Here is a 13,230-nt window from a genome sequence, read left to right as displayed (position 1 = left end):
TTAATGCTGAGGGTACAACTCAACAAGCCCTGAAAAGGATAAAAGGCACACACACGAAAGGTGCGGCACAACATCTAGTCTGGCTCCGGGGGTGGCGGGGGGAGCGGGGGCGCCAAGCTGAAGGCCATCGAGCGAAGGTCGACGATGATGTTGTTGATGACGTCCCGATCCTGGGGGCGGCTAAGCGGCCGCCAGAGCTGCAAGTATGCACACATTTTAAAGATGGCGTCAGTAGCACGTCGAAGAGGGGCCTTCTGAATGACAAGCTTATTGCGAACGGTCCAGAGCGTCCAGGCAAGGACCCCAACGCAGAGCCATCTGATATGGTGGTAGCGAGGGGGGAGGAATGGATTTCCGCAAGCAGGTCAGGGAAGTTGGTGTTACACCACTGGCCCCCAACCGTCTCGCGGAAGCAGGACCAAAGGAATTGAGCCATAGAGCACGAGAAGAAGATGTGGTTAGCATCCTCCACCGTGTCGCACAAGGGGCACATCCCGTTCCCAGGTCCATTACGCTTACGGACCTCCACGTCAGTTGGAGGCGGCCGCGAATCCATTGCCACATGAAGATCCTGATCTTCAGGGGCAGGCGGATATCCCAAATCAAACTAAAGGGCTCGGGGGCCGTCGAGGGGGCGATGGCCGCGTAGAGGGATTTGGTGGAGAAGCAGTTGGAGGGCTCAAGCCACCAAGATGTGACATCCGGGGAGCCAACGCCGTCCATAGGGAGGAGGGCAATGTCCTGCATTAGGGCGTCCCAAGCGGCTACTTCAGGGGGGCCGAAGGGTCGACGGAAGGCGAGGCACCCTAAGTCAATAAGGGCCGTCTCGACAGAGATATGAGGGTCAACTGCAATTGTGAAGAGCGCAGGAAATCGCGCGGCCAAGGGAGAGTCGACAATCCACCGATCGAACCAGAACAGGGTCGATGACCCGGTACCAACCGCTATGGATGTGCCAATACGAAGCACCGGAAGCAGCTGGACGACGGCCTGCCAGAACTAGGAGCCGCCTGAGCGCTGACAGAAAGCAAGGGGCTGTCCTCGAAGATACTTGTTCTGGATGATGGTGAGCCAGAGACCTCCATCGCCATTGGAAATGCGCCAGAGCCAACGAGTCAGGAGGGCTATGTTCATGCGGCGGGAGGACAGGATCCCAAGACCTCCATGGTCCTTGGGTTTGCAGATATCGGGCCAGCTAACCATATGGTACTTCTGCTTATCCCCCTTCCCAGCCCAAAGAATCTGGATTAGTACTTGGCGATCTCCTGATGGAGGGTCTCATGGAGGCTATAGAAGCTTATGAGGAACCACCGAAGGCTAGCAAGCGAAGAGTTGATAAGGATCACATGAGCAGCCTTCGACAGCCAACGCCCTTTCCAGGGTTCAACCGATGTTGCATAGGGGTCACCGTGGGGCGGAGGTCCGCCACAGTGAGGCGCGAGTCACTAATGGGGATCCCCAAGTATGTCGTGGGGAAAGAACCCAACCAACAATTAAGTCGGTCCGCTATGGACTGTGCTTCCTCAGGGGGGAACCCGAGAACCATCACTTCGCTCTTATCAAAGTTGATGGTTAGGCCCAACATTTGTTGGAAGCACAGGAGGAGGAACTTTAGGTTAGCAATGTCTTGGGCGGTGCCCTCCACCATAATTATGGTATCGTCCGTGTATTGGAGGAGGGAGACCCCTCCCCCTCCGACTAGGTGAGGGACGACACCGCGAATATGGCCAGCATCCTTGGCCTTATCAAGGATGGATGCCAAGGCATCAACCACCATGTTCAACAGAAACGGCGAGAAAGGGTCGCCCTAACGAACCCCACAGAGGGTGGGGAAGTAGGGCCCGATGTCCCCGTTGATGTTCACAGCGATCCGTCCACATGAGACAAGTTGCATGACCCTAGTCACCCACCGGTCATAGAAGCCCTTGCGAAGCAACACTTCCCGCAAGAAGGGCCAGTGGACCGTGTCATAGGCCTTGTGAAAGTCGAGCTTCAGAAACACCGCCCGATGGTGTTTTAGTCGTACCTCATGGAGGACTTCGTGGAAGACCAGAACCCCATCCAGAATAAATCGACCTTGTATGAAGGCGGATTGATTCGGGTGGGTAATCGCGTCCGCGAGCAGGGTCACCCTATTGGCGTACCCTTTGGCCAGGATCCGGAATATCACATTGATCATGGTGATTGGCCGAAATTGGCGGATGTCGGAGGCGCCCGGGACCTTGGGGATGAGGGTCATGATGCCATAGTTGAGGCACCCAAGATCCATAGAGCCCAAGAAGAATTCCTCGAACAGGGCCATGACCTCCGGCTTGATGGTCGGCCAGAACGTCTTAAAGAACGTTACTGGCAGGCCATCCGGACCCGGGGCCAAGGAGGGGTTCATTCCTTTAATAGCCGTGAGAACCTCGTCCTGGATGAAGGGGGCCACTAAAGCAGCATTGGCCGCATCAGAGACCAAATGAGCACCCGACCAAATGTCAGGGGCGAGACTAGCCCCACCCCGAGGGGTGGGGGTAAATAGGTCCTTGTAAAAGCCATCTACATGGGTACGAATGGCCGAGGGGCGAACAAGAGGTGTATCTCCATCCCAAAGGCAGTGGATGGAGTTTCTGTTGGGGAACGTAGTAATTTCAAAAAAATTCCTACGCACACGCAAGATCATGGTGATGCATAGCAACGAGAGGGGAGAGTGTGATCTACGTACCCTTGTAGATCGACAACGGAAGCGTTTGGTTGATGTAGTCGTACGTCTCCATGGCCCGACCGATCAAGCACCGAAACTACGGCACCTCCGAGTTCTAGCACACGTTCAGCTCGATGACGATCCCCGGACTCCGATCTAGCAAAGTGTCGGGGAAGAGTTCCGTCAGCACGACGGCATGGTGACGATCTTGATGCACTACCGTCGCAGGGCTTCGCCTAAGCACCGCTACAATATTATCGAGGACTATGGTGGAAGGGGGCACCACACACGGCTAAGAATATGATCACGTGGATCAACTTGTGTGTCAAGGGGTGCCCCCTTGCCCCCGTATATAAAGGATCAAGGGGAGGAGGCCGGCCGGCCCTCTATGGCGCGCCAAGGAGGAGTCCTCCTCCTAGTAGGAGTAGGACTCCTACTAGGAGGGGGAAAGAAGTGGGGAGGGAGAGGGAAAGGGGGGCGTCGCCCCCCTCTCCTAGTCCAATTCGGACCAGGGGGGGAGGAGGCGCGCGACCCACCTTTGGCTGCCCCTCTCTCTCTCCACTAAGGCCCATATGGCCCATTACTTCTCCCGGGGGGGGGTTCCAGTAACCCTCCGGCTCTCCGGTTTTCTCCGAAATCACCCGGAACACTTCCGGTGTCCGAATAAAGCCGTCCAATATATCAATCTTTATGTCTCGACCATCTCGAGACTCCTCGTCATGTCCGTGATCACATCCGGGACTCCGAACTAACTTCGGTACATCAAAACTCATAAACTCATAATATAACTGTCATCGAAACCTTAAGTGTGCGGACCGTACGGGTTCGAGAACAATGTAGACATGACCGAGACACGTCTCCGGTCAATAACTAATAGCGGAACCTGGATGCTCATATTAGCTCCTACATATTCTATGAAGATCTTTATCGGTCAGACCGCATAACAACATACGTTGTTCCCTTTGTCATCGGTATGTTACTTGCCCGAGATTCGATCGTCGGTATCTCAATACCTAGTTCAATCTCGTTACCGGCAAGTCTATTTACTCGTTCCGTAATACATCATCTCGCAACTAACTCATTAGTTGCAATGCTTGCAAGGCTTATGTGATGTGCATTACCGAGAGGGCCCAGAGATACCTCTCCGACAATCGGAGTGACAAATCCTAATCTCGAAATACGCCAACCCAACATCTACCTTTGGAGACACCTGTAGAGAACCTTTATAATCACCCATTTACGTTGTGACGTTTGGTAGCACACAAAGTGTTCCTCCGGCAAACGGGAGTTGCATAATCTCATAGTCATAGGAACATGTATAAGTCATGAAGAAAGCAATAGCAACATACTAAACGATCGGGTGCTAAGATAATGGAATGGCTCATGTCAATCAGATCATTCACCTAATGATGTGATCCCGTTAATCAAATAACAACTCCTTGTTCATGTTTAGGAAACATAACCATCTTTGATTAACGAGCTAGTCAAGTAGAGGCATACTAGTGACACTCTGTTTGTCTATGTATTCACACGTGTATTATGTTTCCGGTTAATACAATTCTAGCATGAATAATAAACATTTATCATGATATAAGGAAATAAATAATAACTTTATTATTGCCTCTAGGGCATATTTCCTTCAGTCTCCCACTTGCACTAGAGTCAATAATCTAGATTACACAGTAATGATTCTAACACCCATGGAGCCTTGGTGCTGATCATGTTTTGCTCGTGGAAGAGGCTTAGTCAACGGGTCTGCAACATTCAGATCCGTATGTATCTTGCAAATCTCAATGTCTCCCACCTGGACTAGATCCCGGATGGAATTGAAGCGTCTCTTGATGTGCTTGGTTCTCTTGTGAAATCTGGATTCCTTTGCCAAGGCAATTGCACCAGTATTGTCACAAAAGATTTTCATTGGACCTGATGCACTAGGTATGACACCTAGATCGGATATGAACTCCTTCATCCAGACTCCTTCATTTGCTGCTTCCAAAGCAGCTATGTACTCCGCTTCACATGTAGATCCCGCTACAACGCTTTGTTTAGAACTGCACCAACTGACAGCTCCACCGTTTAATGTAAACACGTATCCGGTTTGCGATTTAGAATCGTCCGGATCAGTGTCAAAGCTTGCATCAACGTAACCTTTTACGATGAGCTCTTTGTCACCTCCATATATGAGAAACATATCCTTAGTCCTTTTCAGGTATTTCAGGATGTTCTTGACCGCTGTCCAGTGATCACTCCTGGATCACTTTGCTACCTCCCCGCTAGACTTATAGCAAGGCACACATCAGGTCTGATACACAGCATTGCATACATGATAGAGCCTATGGCTGAAGCATAGGGAACATCTTTCATTTTCTCTCTATCTTCTGCAGTGGTCGGGCATTGAGTCTTGCTCAACTTCACACCTTGTAACATAGGCAAGAACCCTTTCTTTGCTTGATCCATTTTGAACTTCTTCAAAACTTTGTCAAGGTATGTGCTTTGTGAAAGTCCAATTAAGCGTCTTGATCTATCTCTATAGATCTTAATGCCTAATATGTAAGCAGCTTCACCGAGGTCTTTCATTGAAAAACTCTTATTCAAGTATCCCTTTATGCTATCCAGAAATTCTATATCATTTCCAATTAGTAATATATCATCCACATATAATATCAGAAATGCTACAGAGCTCCCACTCACTTTCTTGTAAATACAGGCTTCTCCAAAAGTCTGTATAAAACCAAATGCTTTGATCACACTATCAAAGCGTTTATTCCAACTCCGAGAGGCTTGCACCAGTCCATAAATGGATCGCTGGAGCTTGCACACTTTGTTAGCTCCCTTTGGATCAACAAAACCTTCTATTTGCATCATATACAACTCTTCTTCCAGAAATCCATTCAGGAATGCAATTTTGACATCCATCTGCCAAATTTCATAATCATAAAATGCGGCAATTGCTAACATGATTCGGACAGACTTAAGCATCGCTACGGGTGAGAAGGTCTCATCGTAGTCAATTCCTTGAACTTGCCGAAAACCTTTTGTGACAAGTCGAGCTTTGTAGACAGTAATATTACCGTCAGCGTCAGTCTTCTTCTTGAAGATCCATTTATTCTCAATTGCTTGCCGATCATCGGGCAAGTCAACCAAAGTCCATACTTTGTTCTCATACATGGATCCCATCTCAGATTTCATGGCTTCAAGCCATTTTGCGGAATCTGGGCTCACCATCACTTCTTCATAGTTCGTAGGTTCATCATGATCTAGTAGCATGACTTCCAGAACATGATTACTATACCACTCTGGCGCGGATCTCACTCTGGTTGATCTACGAGGTTCAGTAGTATCTTGTTCTGAAGTTTCATGATCATCATCATTAGCTTCCTCACTGACTGGTGTAGGTGTCACTGAAACAGTTTTCTGTGATGCACTACTTTCCAATAAGGGAGCAGGTACAGTTACCTCGTCAAGTTCTACTTTCCTCCCACTCACTTCTTTCGAGAGAAACTCCTTCTCCAGAAAGTTTCCAAACTTAGCAACAAAAGTCTTGCCTTCGTATCTGTGATAGAAGGTGTATCCAATAGTCTCCTTTGGATATCCTATGAAGACACACTTCTCCGATTTGGGTTCGAGCTTATCAGGTTGAAGCTTTTTCACATAAGCATCACAACCCCAAACTTTCAGAAACGACAACTTTGATTTCTTGCCAAACCATAGTTCATAAGGCGTCGTCTCAACGGATTTTGATGGTGCCCTATTTAACGTGAATGCGGCCGTCTCCAAAGCATAACCCCAAAACGATGGCGGTAAATCAGTAAGAGACATCATAGATCGCACCATATCTAGTAAAGTACGATTACGACGTTCGGACACACCATTGCGCTGTGGTGTTCCAGGTGGCGTGAGTTGCGAAACTATTCCGCATTGTTTCAAATGTACACCAAACTCGTAAATCAAATATTCTCCTCCACTATCAGATCGTAGAAACTTTATTTTCTTGTTACGATGATTTTCAACTTCACTCTGAAATTCTTTGAACTTTTCAAACGTTTCAGACTTATGTTTCATTAAGTAGATATACCCATATCTGCTTAAGTCATCTGTGAAGGTGAGAAAATAACGATATCCGCCACGAGCCTCAATATTCATCGGACCACATACATCTGTATGTATGATTTCCAACAAATCTGTTGCTCTCTCCATAGTACCGGAGAACGGTGTTTTAGTCATCTTGCCCATGAGGCACGGTTCGCAAGTACCAAGTGATTCATAATCAAGTGGTTCCAAAAGTCCATCAGTATGGAGTTTCTTCATGCGCTTTACACCGATATGACCTAAACGGCAGTGCCACAAATAAGTTGCACTATCATTATCAACTCTGCATCTTTTGGCTTCAACACTATGAATATGTGTGTCACTACTATCGAGATTCAACAAAAATAGACCACTCTTTAAGGGTGCGTGACCATAAAAGATATTACTCATATAAATAGAACAACCATTATTCTCAGATTTAAATGAATAACCGTCTCGCATCAAACAAGATCCAGATATAATGTTCATGCTTAACGCTGGCACCAAATAACAATTATTTAGGTCTAATATTAATCCTGAAGGTAGATGTAGAGGTAGCGTGCCGACTGCGATCACATCGACTTTGGAACCGTTTCCCACGCGCATCATCACCTCGTCCTTAGCCAATCTCCGCTTAATCCGTAGTCCCTGTTTCGAGTTGCAAATATTAGCAACAGAACCAGTATCAAATACCCAGGTGCTACTGTGAGCATTAGTAAGGTACACATCAATAACATGTATATCACATATACCTTTGTTCACCTTGCCATCCTTCTTATCCGCCAAATACTTGGGGCAATTCCGCTTCCAGTGACCAGTCTGTTTGCAGTAGAAGCACTCAGTTTCAGGCTTAGGTCCAGGTTTGGGTTTCTTCTCTTAAGCAGCAACTTGCTTGCCGTTCCTTTTGAAGTTCCCCTTCTTCTTCCCTTTGCCCTTTTTCTTGAAACTAGTGGTCTTGTTGACCATCAACACTTGATGCTCCTTCTTGATTTCTACCTCCGCAGCTTTCAGCATTGCGAAGAGCTCGGGAATAGTCTTATTCATCCCTTGCATATTATAGTTCATCACGAAGCTCTTGTAGCTTGGTGGCAGTGATTGGAGAATTCTGTCAATGACGCAATCATCTGGAAGATTAACTCCCAATTGAATCAAGTGATTATTATACCCAGACATTTTGAGTATATGCTCACTAATAGAACTGTTCTCCTCCATCTTGCAGCTTTCAGCATTGTGAAGAGCTCGGGAATAGTCTTATTCATCCCTTGCATATTATAGTTCATCACGAAGCTCTTGTAGCTTGGTGGCAGTGATTGGAGAATTCTGTCAATGACGCAATCATCTGGAAGATTAACTCCCAATTGAATCAAGTTATTATTATACCCAGACATTTTGAGTATATGCTCACTGACAGAACTGTTCTCCTCCATCTTGCAGCTATAGAACTTATTGGAGACTTCATATCTCTCAATCCGGGCATTTTCTTGAAATATTAACTTCAACTCCTGAAACATCTCATATGCTGCATGACGTTCAAAACATCGTTGAAGTCCCGATTCTAAGCCGTAAAGCATGGCACACTGAACTATCGAGTAGTCATCAGCTTTGCTCTGCCAGACGTTCATAACATCTGGTGTTGCTCCAGCAGCAGGCCTGGCACCCAGCGGTGCTTCCAGGACGTAATTCTTCTGTGCAGCAATGAGGATAATCCTCAAGTTATGGACCTAGTCCGTGTAATTGCTACCATCATCTTTCAACTTTGCTTTCTCAAGGAACGCATTAAAATTCAACGGAACAACAACACGAGCCATCTATCTACAATCAAGCATAAACAAGCAAGATACTATCAGGTACTAAGTTTCATGATAAATTTATGTTCAATTAATTTACTTAAGGAACTCCCACTTAGATAGACATCCCTCTAATCCTCTAAGTGATTACGTGATCCAAATCAACTAAACCATGTCCGATCATCACGTGAGATGGAGTAGTTTCATTGGTGAACATCACTATGTTGATCATATCTACTATATGATTCACGCTCGACCTTTCGGTCTCCGTGTTCCGAGGCCATATCTGTATATGCTTGGCTCGTCAAGTATAACCTGAGTATTCCGCGTGTGCAACTGTTTTGCACCCGTTGTATTTGAATGTAGAGCCTATCACACCCGATCATCACGTGGTGTCTCAGCACGAAGAACTTTCACAACGGTGCATACTCAGGGAGAACACTTCTTGATAATTAGTGAGAGATCATCTTATAATGCTACCGTCAATCAAAGCAAGATAAGATGCATAAAAGATAAACATCACATGCAATCAATATAAGTGATATGATATGGCCATCATCATCTTGTGCTTGTGATCTCCATCTTCGAAGCACCGTCATGATCACCATCGTCACCGGTGCGACACCTTGATCTCCATCGTAGCATCGTTGTCGTCTCGCCAATCTTATGCTTCCACGACTATCGCTACCGCTTAGTGATAAAGTAAAGCATTACAGCGCGATTGCATTGCATACAATAAAGCGACAACCATATGGCTCCTGCCAGTTGCCGGTAACTCGGTTACAAAACATGATCATCTCATACAATAAAATTTAGCATCATGTCTTGACCATATCACATCACAACATGCTCTGCAAAAACAAGTTAGATGTCCTCTACTTTGTTGTTGCAAGTTTTACGTGGCTGCTACGGGCTTAAGCAAGAACCAATCTTACCTACGCATCAAAACCACAATGATAGTTTGTCAAGTTGGTGTTGTTTTAACCTTCGCAAGGACCGGGCGTAGCCACACTCGGTTCAATTAAAGTTGGAGAAACTGTCACCCGCAAGCCACCTATGTGCAAAGCACGTCGGGAGAACCGGTCTCGCGTAAGCGTACGTGTAATGTCGGTCCGGGCCGCTTCGTCCAACAATACCGCCGAACCAAAGTATGACATGCTGGTAAGCAGTATGACTTATATCGCCCACAACTCACTTGTGTTCTACTCGTGCATATAACATCAACATATAAAACCTAGGCTCTGATACCACTGTTGGGGAACGTAGTAATTTCAAAAAAAATCCTACACACACGCAAGATCGTGGTGATGCATAGCAACAAGAGGGGAGAGTGTGATCTACGTACCCTTGTAGATCGACAACGGAAGCGTTTGGTTGATGTAGTCGTACGTCTCCACGGCCCGACCGGTCAAGCACCGAAACTATGGCACCTCCGAGTTCTAGCACATGTTCAGCTCGATAACGATCCCCGGACTCCGATCCAGCAAAGTTTCGGGGAAGAGTTCCGTCAGCACGACGGCGTGGTGATGATCTTGATGCACTACCGTCGCAGGGCTTCGCCTAAGCACCGCTACAATATTATCGATGACTATGGTGGAAGGGGGCACCGCACACGGCTAAGAATATGATCACGTGGATCAACTTGTGTGTCAAGGGGTGCCCCCTTGCCCCCGTATATAAAGGATCAAGGGGAGGAGGCCGGCCGACCCTCTATGGCGCGCCAAGGAGGAGTCCTCCTCCTAGTAGGAGTAGGACTCCTACTAGGAGGGGGAAAGAAGTGGGGAGGGAGAGGGAAAGGGGGGCGCCGCCCCCCTCTCCTAGTCCATTTCGGACCAGGGGGGAGGAGGCGCACGGCCCACCTTTGGCTGCCCCTCTCTCTCTCCACTAAGGCCCATATGGCCCATTACTTCTCCCGGGGGGGTTCCGGTAACCCTCCGGCTCTCCAGTTTTCTCCGAAATCACCCGGAACACTTCCGGTGTCCGAATAAAGCCATCCAATATATCAATCTTTATGTCTCGACCATTTCGAGACTCCTCGTCATGTCCGTGATCACATCCGGGACTCCGAACTAACTTCGGTACATCAAAACTCATAAACTCATAATATAACTGTCATCAAAACCTTAAGCGTGCGGACCCTACGGGTTCGAGAACAATGTAGACATGACCGAGACACGTCTCCGGTCAATAACCAATAGCGGAACCTGGATGCTCATATTGGCTCCTACATATTCTACGAAGATATTTATCGGTCAGACCGCATAACAACATACGTTGTTCCCTTTGTCATCGGTATGTTACTTGCCCGAGATTCGATCGTCGGTATCTCAATACCTAGTTCAATCTCGTTACCGGCAAGTCTCTTTACTCGTTCCGTAATACATCATCTCGCAACTAACTCATTAGTTGCAATGCTTGCAAGGCTTATGTGATGTGCATTATCGAGAGGGCCCAGAGATACCTCTCCGACAATCGGAGTGACAAATCCTAATCTCGAAATACGCCAACCCAACATGTACCTTTGGAGACACCTGTAGAGCACCTTTATAATCACCCATTTACATTGTGACGTTTGGTAGCACACAAAGTGTTCCTCCGGCAAACGGGAGTTGCATAATCTCATAGTCATAGGAACATGTATAAGTCATGAAGAAAGCAATAGCAACATACTAAACGATCGGGTGCTAAGCTAATGGAATGGGTCATGTCAATTAGATCATTCACCTAATGATGTGATCCCGTTAATCAAATAACAACTCCTTGTTCATGTTTAGGAAACATAACCATTTTTGATTAACGAGCTAGTCAAGTAGAGGCATACTAGTGACACTCTGTTTGTCTATGTATTCACACATGTATTATGTTTCCGGTTAATACAATTCTAGCATGAATAATAAACATTTATCATGATATAAGGAAATAAATAATAACTTTATTATTGCCTCTAGGGCATATTTCCTTCAGTTTCGGCGCCGGCGGCCGTTCGCCACCGCCTGGAAATAGGCGGTGTTGGCATCTCCCCGAAGTACCCACCACCGGGTACCACGCAGACGCCAGTAGGCCTCTTCATTAGTGTAGATGGTTGAGAGCTGGTCTTCAAGGTCATATCGCAACATCCACTCATCCGGGGAGATTCCAGACGTGTCAGCACGGGCATCCAGAGCTTGAATAGCTAGCAGGAGGGCCTTTTTTCGCTCTCGGAGATCCCGACCAAGGTTTGCACCCCACCCTTTCATGAATTGGCGGGCAAGCTTGGCACAGAAGTGCCACGAGTCAACTGCAGACATGGCGCGATGAGGAGAAGAGCGGGCAGAGATCCAGCGAGCGGCCATCGTCTCCCTGAAGCCGGCCTGGTTGAGCCAAAAGAGTTTGAACCGGAAACACAGTGGGGTGGGGGGCGCTCGTCAGTAGTGGAGAGGAGGAGGGGGACATGGTCAGACCCAATCTGGGTAATCGCACGAAGCGAGGCTAGGGGGCAGGATAATTCCCATTCCGGAGAAACTAGGACGCGATCCAAAACGGATCGCGTCGGGTCAGCCTGACGGTTTGTCCACGTGAATCGGGCACCCGTCCGGTACAGCTCACGGAGACCCGGCTCTGCGATCCAGTCATTGAATAACTGCATCCGGAGGAGGTTAATCCGGTCATTATTCTTCTTATCCGGGGATCGGATGAGGTTAAAGTCTCCGCCCACAACGACTGGGAGGAGAGAGTTGGAGATCTTCAGATGAAGCTCCTCCAAGAAGGCCGGGGAGCGGCGATGGTCTGCCGGACCATAGACAATCACGACCTGCCATTTGAAGTTGAGGGCCCGCTCGAAGATCTCCATACTCACGAAGAATCCCCCCCGATCCATGCCCCCAACCTCAAATGTGGCATCCTTCACTCCTAACAGGATGCCGCCAGAGTGGCCAGTGGTCCCACTAGAAGGGAGCCAATGCCAAGCGAAGAGGTGAGGACTAAGACACTCGAGCTCCTGGAGGGAGAACTCAGTGCACATGGTTTCCTGGATGGCAATGATGTCGATGTGTTCGTCTCGCATGTACTCGATGAGTTGGTGGCGACGGCCATCATGGCCGAAGCCGCGGATGTTCCAGTAAAGGGCCCGCATCTAAACCCCCATAAGGGGGCTGCTTGACCCCAAGATACGGGAGGCGCTTTGTGCACGGAGAGCGGTAGTGCGAGAGCGGGTGCATCCACGGATCACACCGTCGGCCACCGGAGGGCCCAAACCCGTGGGGGTCGCGGTCTAATCCACGGTGGGCCGGAGCAAGCGCGCCCGAGTCTCAGCCAGCTTGCATCTAAGATCTCGCGAGACCTAATGGCCGTGATCTGTTCTAGGGGGGACCAACCCCCCCTGAAAACTATGGCCGAGTCAGTAGCCACCTTGACGAGGTGGCCAAGAGGGACGGCCTCAAGCGCAGAAAAGGAACAACTGGAAGAACTGGGGGGGGGGGACGGAAGCCACACCTGACTCGAGGTTCCGGACCGCCGCCCGAAGCTCTACACGCTCAGCGACGGACGGAGCCAGGGAGTCTGCCGGACGGGTCGCATCGAGGCGGGCGCTGCGGCGGGACGCCATCACCTGTGTCAATGTGGAGCAGGGCCGCCTGGCGTACGCCACCGTCGGAGGAGGGTGAGCGGCGGTCGGAGTGGACAGGGCCACGGCCACCGTCGCGGGCGGGGAGG

General features: G+C 48.6%; 1 pseudogene; it reads right to left on the bottom strand.

Annotated features, from left to right (window-relative positions):
* On the bottom strand, nt 1-12,652 carry LOC119357876 (annotated as a pseudogene).
* Nucleotides 12,653-13,230: the final 578 nt, after the last annotated feature.

The sequence above is a fragment of the Triticum dicoccoides genome, chromosome 2A, assembly GCF_002162155.2.
Source record: "Triticum dicoccoides isolate Atlit2015 ecotype Zavitan chromosome 2A, WEW_v2.0, whole genome shotgun sequence".
NCBI lineage: Eukaryota > Viridiplantae > Streptophyta > Magnoliopsida > Poales > Poaceae > Triticum > Triticum dicoccoides.
This window is presented reverse-complemented; position numbering and strand designations above follow the sequence as displayed.